Source organism: Oreochromis aureus, linkage group 3 (genome assembly GCF_013358895.1).
Source record: "Oreochromis aureus strain Israel breed Guangdong linkage group 3, ZZ_aureus, whole genome shotgun sequence".
NCBI lineage: Eukaryota > Metazoa > Chordata > Actinopteri > Cichliformes > Cichlidae > Oreochromis > Oreochromis aureus.
This window is the reverse complement of record NC_052944.1, coordinates 106248532-106255988: the sequence shown is the minus strand read 5'-3', so window position 1 is coordinate 106255988 and position 7457 is coordinate 106248532.

Sequence of the window (7457 nt, the reverse complement as noted above, 5' to 3'; positions counted from 1 at the left end):
ATTTTCTTTCACTTGACTTTTCAACAAAGACGTCTTCTTTAGTGACGTTTGGCAGCATAGATGCTTCTCTAGGAGGGAAGTTGCATAAACCAATAAAGCACAAATATTATTACATCTTAGTGTTATTTGTCATCTGCATGTTGAATTCTACACTTCACATACTTTGATCATATTGTGTATTCTGATGGTTTACACTCTTGTCTTAAACTGTCACACTGTTTAATGGAATTATGTCATTGGCCTAGATCATTATTATTATTATTATTATTATTATATCATTTAGCAGTTTTTAATGTGGTTGTGTTAATGAATTAAAAACAATCGTTCCCTCCTTTAGATTATGTACCTTCATGCTGCACTTGAGTTTTTTCTGGATGGATCAGAAGATTTGGATTTGCTCACTTTGCCTTCATGTGAGCAAAGCTCCGTTAAATTTATTCTGAACTTAGTCTCATGATTTTTAAACATGGAATTATCAGAATTTGTTCAGTGCTGTAATTTGCAAGTGTGTCAGTCTGTTGTTTGAATATTTTTTGTGTGTCCTGTTGTTTGAACACTTATTTCAAAATCTCATATGGTGCAGAGCCTGCTGAGGTGATGTTCACTGTGAGAGGATGTGGAAGCTTTATTAGTGGGAAAAGCACAACCAGAGGTGCTAAAGCTCTTAAGATCAAACTGACAGAACATTATTGTTATTTCATCAGGACTGGCTCCAGTTGAAGCTGTTTGGCTGTTCTTTGTCAGTCTTCGACTGACCTTTGAGAACTTTTCTGTATTTTTCAAATGTAGAATTGAGCGTCTGTGGAGGGAGGTTTGAACAGGTGTGACACATTTATTATGATGTACTCACAGCTTGGAGGAAGATGGATTTCTCATCCTCTCAGATACTCTTCATCTCTTCTGTGCCCAGCTCTCCTTCCTCCCAAGTCTCAAGGTGGATTTGTTCTCTGTTGTCTGGAATGATCATCCCATTAGGACCGAGCGTTTCCTGAACCAGCTGTGGGAACTGTGGATGCTGCAGCAGCCCATCAGAGAGCCACAGAGATCTGAGGAAAATGAGGCAGATGAGTAATAATGACAATGATTTTCTTTTCTTGACTCTTCTATGTTTTGAAAATCATTTACACATGCTTCTTGATGTCTGGAAATCCAAATTGAGGGCATTGATTGGGAGAGCTCAGGGCTGTCATACCCACCCAGGTGTTTTGGTGCCAGAAATGGAGTCTCCACTGAAGGCTGAAGATATCGATTCTCTACGCCTTGACATTGATCCCCTTGTGCCTTCATCTAGTTTTGGAAGAGACATACTGGACCACACTCTCACATGCTCTGTACCTACATCACCATCCCTGAGAGTCACAGCTTGGCCCATCACAGGGTGAAGTTATCAGAACGTCTTATTTTACCAAGTCCTCTCTCAGGTTCCTAAATCATTTATGGCATTGAGATAGTTTTTTAAAATAATCCCTTCTTCTGTAATATAAGAACCTCTCCTGCTTTTAATGGTACTTTTCATTTACTTCCTGTTGCATTCTCGTCCTAAATAGATGCTGACAAGCTGACACAGTCACATGGAAGAGGGAAAGAAATCTGACAAAACTGTCTAACAATGAAAAATGTATAAAATAAATAAAGATAAAAGTAACATGTGTCCTCTTTAGTTTTCTGTTTTACTAATATTCCATTGATCAGATGTCTGCTGGATGATCAGGCTCCTAAACATGATGAAATGACCACAGTGGGAGGCCTTTGTCATCACACGCTTGAACTCATCACATGTTTGCGTATGCTGAACAGGCAGTGGGACTGTATCACTACATGCTGTGACTGTTGGGTAGCAAACTGCATGAACACCATACTGAATATGACAGGTGTGGTTGAACTGCACGGACACTCTGAAGCTTCTCTTCTGGCAGGACGTTGAATGTTTGCAACGTTTGCAACGCCGCCATCTCTTACAGTCGCCAGAACCTAATTGACCTAGGTTTCAAATATAGTTTGTCTGTTTCTGGCGACTATCAGCGAACAAACAACATCCTGGAGGAGATAGTGAGACCGCCAGGGTCACCGTGGATGGTCTGTCCGCCCAGCAAGCGTAGAAGGCGACGGAGGGAGAGAAAGCAGAAGAGGGGATGCCGGTCGGGCTCAGATACTAGGCTACGCAAACAACCACACCAGCCAGCACTTCCGAGCCTTTTCCTATTGAACGCCAGATCCATCACCCACAAATTGGACGAATTGGAGCTACAGATAGCCACCACGAGCTTTGCACGTAACTGCAGCATTATTCTTATTACAGAGTCGTGGCTTCACCCAGTGGCGGTCCTAGCCTATTTGGCGCCCTGGGCGAACACTCCCTCTGGCGCCCCCCCCCCACACACACACACACACACACGTATGAATACAGAGAAAATATAGTATGCAAACGGCTACTAAACAGACATCATAATTCGTCATACAATGAGAACAGGACAAATCAACAATTGACACTGACTAATTACTATTATATTAATATTATATTATTGTATATATTGTTTGGAGTTTAGTCTGTTACTGTAACTATTTTTACCATTTCTTCTTGGAGGAGCTGTAACCCACATAATTAAGAAAGTATTCTGAAAGTTTTAGGATACATGACCTGCCATTATCCAATGACACATCTGCTTACCTGTATCTTTTGCTCGTTTCTCCTTGTAGGAGGCATAATTAAATGTATTGAATTTTAATGATCACTGGGTTTTCATTTGTTTGGTTGCTATGGTGATGTGTAACGGGAGTCACGTGGGTGCTAGCGGTGACATTAAGAGTCAGTCTGTCTTTCACTGGTTTGATTTTGACAGAGAGGAGGGCTGGGTAGCTGTATTTTTTGTTGACCGCAGCACAACGAGTTTCCCCTTGTTGCACTAGAGCTGTGATGTTTTAAGAGTTTGAATCGCGAGCTGATCACATTGCTCTGTAAACTTTTCAAGCACTTTAATGAACAAGCAAGCAATTCCACCTCTCGCATTATTGCGTAAAGTTGACAGCGCGTCAGGCAAATAGGCAGGCTCAGTCTCCGGCCTCTGGCGACTGTGGAAGTCGCTACACTCCTCCTCTTCTTTTCTCTTTTTTTAAACTTTAAAAACGGGTTGTGTGTGAGACTTTGAATCAACAAAATATAAAATATACATTTTAAATTGTTATTGATCCCTTTACCCCGAGTCCAAAAGTGTATATTTATTTTTTTACTCTTAAATATTTATTGTTCGTTTATTTGCACTGCTGTAACTGGAGCCTCGTCGTCTCGTCTCTCTATATACTGGACTGTATGTAGAGAGATGACAATAAAGTTTACTTTGACTTCAGCAGCGAGCAGGCGCACCGAGAGCTCTCGCGCTCACTTTTCGTGTATCGATTGATTGATTGATTATGCTTTATTCATCCCGAGGGAAATATAGAAAAACATCGGTGCAAATTATAAGTCTGTATCATAATGTCTGGTGTTTTCGTGTTGTTGGTTTGCTTTTATTTTGTTTTATTTTGCGAGTTGGTTATTAGATGCTGCTCCAGCCAGCCAGAGAATCCCCATACGCCCGCCTCTCCTCCCCCTGTGCCACAAGCAGCAGGCGCTCCTCGCAAACGGAGGGCGCCCTTACTCCCAGCAAATGGGCGATAGAAAACCGATCGGTGCCTATGCCATCCCCAATATGCGCTGGCATGATGTCGAGGCAGCATGAGTACGAGCAATTTTTTATTTTTTTTTTGCCGATGCCAGTGATGCCGCCCCCACCACGATGCCGCCCCGGGCAACCGCCCGTGTCGCCCGTATCTAAAACCGCTACTGGCTTCACCCATTGATTCCCGACGCTGCAGTCGAGTTAGCAGGCCGCACGCTACACCGGCACGACAGAAACAGCAACTCAGGTAAAAGCAGAGGAGGGGGGCTATGTGTTTACGTGCATAACGAGTGGTGTTGTAACAACAGGATCATTCACACACACTGTTCTCCTGATTTGGAGGTTCTTGCAGTCTCGTGCAGACCTTTTTACATCCCGAGGGAGTTTACAGTAGTTATTGTGATAGCTGTTTATATACTGCCGGATGCTAACGTGGGCACGGCTCTCAGCCTCTTGCTCAACACCATAAACAAACAACAGCTTGCCCACCCCGATGGGGTTTTTATTGTCGCCGGCGACTTTAACAAAGCGTGCCTAAAGACTGTGCTTCCTAAATTTGTCCAGTTTGTGGACTTTGCTACGAGAGGAGAACACACTTTGGACCATGTCTATTCAAACATCAGGCACGCTTTCAGAGCGACACCCCTCCCCCACCTGGCTGGATCTGACCACCTCTGCATGTCCCTCACCCCCACCTACACCCCCCTGCGGAGAAAAACAGCCCAGACAAAGACAATAAAAACCTGGCCTGAAGGAGCCCTCTCTCAACTGCAGGACTGCTTCTCAACAACTGTATGGGATTTATTCTCCAGCTACAACCTCCAGGAGTACACGGACACTGTACTCTCGTACATCAGGAACTGTGTTGACAATGTCACCGTCAACAAAAGGGTCAGGGTGTTTCCAAATCAAAAACCCTGGATGAATAGCGAAGTGCAATCCCTCCTAAAAAGCCGCAACACTGCCTTCAAGTCAGGGGACAGGGCTGCGTATAGGGCGGCCAGGGCAGACCTGAGTAGAGGCATCAGGAAAGCTAAGGCTGTCTATAGGAGGAGGATTGAAGATCACTTTGCTGACAACGACTCCAGAAAAATGTGGCAGGGGATCAATCACATTACCAACTACAGAAGCAATAACCAGGCGACATCTAGGATTGATGCCTCGCTGGCTGAGGATCTAAACTGTTTCTTCGCCCGCTTTGAGACGACCAGGCCCTCAGCAGTCACACCACTTCCACCCGCCCCCAGCACCGGCACACTAACACTTAGGGAGCATCAAGTGAGGTGTGTTCTAAGGTCAGTGAATCCCAGGAAGGCGGCAGGTCCTGATGGAATACATGGAAAGGTTCTCAGAGCACGTGCTGACGAACTGACCGGAGTCTTCACTAAAATCTTCAACCTTTCCTTGTCATTAAACACCGTCCCGCCCTGCCTCAAAACCTCCACCATCATCCCCATCGCCAAGAAGACAGCTGTGGTCAGCCCAAATGACTACAGGCCTGTTGCACTTACGCCTGTAGTGATGAAGTGCTTTGAGAGACTGGTCTGTCAGCACATCAGGGCCGGTCTGCCTCCCACTCTGGACCCCCACCAATTTGCCTACAGGACAAATCGATCCACCGAGGACGCTATCACCATAGCGCTCCACACTGCGCTGAGTCACCTGGAGCACCGAGGAAGCTATGTGAGAATGCTCTTTCTGGACTTCAGCTCAGCATTCAATCATATCATCCCGGAGATCCTGGTCCAGAAACTGTCTCAACTGGGACTCTCCACCCCCATCTGCCTCTGGATCAAGGACTTCCTGACAAATAGACCACAGTCTGTCAGACTCGGCCCCCATCTGTCCAGCACCATCACACTCAGCACCGGGTCTCCACAAGGATGTGTTCTGAGTCCCCTCCTGTTTACGCTCTACACATCCGACTGCTCCCCTACCCATCTCTCAAACACCATCATAAAGTTCGCGGATGACACCACAGTGGTTGGACTCATCTCAAGGGGGGATGAGTCGGACTACAGAGATGAGGTCAACAGACTGACTGAGTGGTGTTCAGTTAACAACCTCCAACTGAACATCACGAAAACTAAAGAACTTATCTTGGACTTCACTGCAAATACCACGACGGTGGTAAAAAAGGCCCAGCAGCGTCTCCACTTTCTGAGAGTGCTCAGGAGGAACAACCTGGAGGAGAGGCAGCTGGTAACATTCTACAGAGCCACCATAGAGAGCATCCTAACGTACGGCATAACAACATGGTATGCAGGGTGCTCAGCTGCAGATAGGACAGTACTGCAGAGGGTCATCAACACAGCCCAGAAGATCACTGGTTGCTCTCTGCCCAACCTGGAGATCATTGCAAACTCTCGGTACCTCAGCAGAGCTGGCAATATCATCAAGGACTACTCTCACCTCAGCAATCATCTGTTTGAACTATTACCGTCAGGCCGACGGTACAGGTCACATAAAACCAGGACAAACAGATTCAGGGAAAGCTTCTTTCCCAAAGCTATCACCGTAGTAAATAAGCACAAAAACAATTGAACCTGCTTAGCTACTATACTGTCACTGCCATTATATTATGCTGCTATTCATACTGTCATTATATTAATGCTGCTATCCTGTATATATCGTACTTACTATTGCTTGAGTACTTACGATTGTTTTATTGTACCTTTCATATTTTATATTTATATTTATTATTGAATTTTGCACCAAGGGAGTGGCACTCCAATTTCGTTGTACCTTGTACAATGACAATAAAGGCTATTCTATTCTATTCTATTCTATTCTAGGAGTGTGGCCTTGTCCTGTGAGCCACTGTAAGGATGTACTTGGGGAAAGGACAACTGGACTGTCACCGGTCTCAGGCTCTTCACCTTTTTAAAGACAAAGCAGTCATTTAGATAGAAGATTGGATCGTGCTTACCTGCACAAAGACAGATTAAAAATGAGTAGAGTAGAGAAAGAGTCTTGCACATGGTCACATGATTTATTTCTGACGACACTGTTGTTGTGGGCCTGATCTCCGACAACATCGAGACGGCCTACTTGGAGGAGATTAGGAACCTGGAGAACTGGTGCCAGGAGAATAAGCTCCTCCTAAAAGTCAGCAAAACTAAGGAGCTGATCGTGGACTTCACTACAAAGCAGGCGAGGAATTACAAGCCCCTCATCATCAGTGGCACGCCAGTGGAGAGAGTGGACAGTTTCCGATACCTGGGTGTCCACATCACTCAGGACCTGTCATGGTCCTGTCACATCAACACCCTGGTTAAGAAAGCCCGTCAGCGTCTCTTCTTCCTCAGAAGACTTAGAGACTTCCATCTGCCACTGAAGGTGCTCAAGAACTTTTACTCCTGCACCATCGAGAGCGTCCTGACGGCAAACATCTGCACCTGGTTTGGGAACAGCACCAAGCAGGACAGACAAGATCTGCAAAGAGTGGTGCGCTCGGCCGAACGCATCATTCAATCAGAGCTCCCTGACCTGCTGTCCATCTACACCAAGCGGTGCAAGACCAAAGCTAGGAAGATTATGATGGACCTCTCCCATCCCAACAATGGACTCTTCTCACTGTTGAGGTCTGGGAAGCGCTTCCGCTCCCTTAAGGCCAAAACAGAGAGAATGAGGAGGAGCTTCTTCCCCAAGGCTATTCGGGCCCTGAACCAGGTGTAGGACTGGACTCTCTCACACATCACATCACCACACGCACTCTGGTTTTCTTTATGCACACTTCCTATAATTTATAATCTTTATAATCTCTTTCTGCTATTTGCACATTTTTACTGTAAATTTCTA